This window comes from Plasmopara halstedii, assembly GCF_900000015.1.
Source record: "Plasmopara halstedii genome assembly, contig: Scaffold_1561, whole genome shotgun sequence".
In the NCBI taxonomy this organism is placed as follows: Eukaryota; Oomycota; class Peronosporomycetes; order Peronosporales; family Peronosporaceae; genus Plasmopara; species Plasmopara halstedii.
Genome location: NW_020188473.1, coordinates 18,582 through 19,360, shown reverse-complemented (window position 1 = coordinate 19,360; position 779 = coordinate 18,582).

The window sequence follows — 779 nt, the reverse complement described above, 5'->3', positions numbered from 1 at the left end:
TTGTGAAGGGGATGGTTGAACTTGTTCCCATCTACATTCATAACGTCTATGCGCCTGTTGATCGCCAGGAGAAGCGGCAGTTTTTTGCGTGTTTGGACGCTGACCAGTTCGAGGATGACGCGATGCACTTTGTGCTTGGCGAATTGAATACGCCGCTCGATCCACGACTCGACTGCTCCACGCCCGACCTGCGCTACGATCCGAGTCGATCCAGCTGCCTCGAGTGGTTAGCAGGGCTTGGTGTTGTTGATGCATGGCGCATACATCATGACAAGAAGCGCGTGTTCACTGGCCCACTTCCACGGGAGAACCGATTAGACTACGTACTGATGTCTGAAACATTCTGCAACCGCTACTACGGCTCGTCCAGATACTTCTTGCCGATGCATGCTGGAGACCACCTTGTGCACAGTTTTACATTCAGATCCGACACACAACTCCACGGTCGTGGGTACTGGAAGCTCCCCAGATACTTGCTGGACTATCCGAAGGTTGTTTCGGCAATCGAGAAGGAAGTTGAGCTGGTGCGTGACAGACTCCGACTTGCTGACAATCCGGGCAAAGCCTGAGAAGCGTGGAAAGTGCGCATCAAAAAACGATTGCATGATATACAGAAGAAGCTTCACACTCAGGACATTCAAGCCGTCGAAGGTGCCAGAATTGCGCTAGATCAAGCTGCTGCTCGGCATCGCGTTTCGTCGGACGACGTCGTCCACGAGCTCTTCGACGAAGCCATGCGTCATTACCAGGAAACGGTCTTGCGAACGAGCCAGTACCAT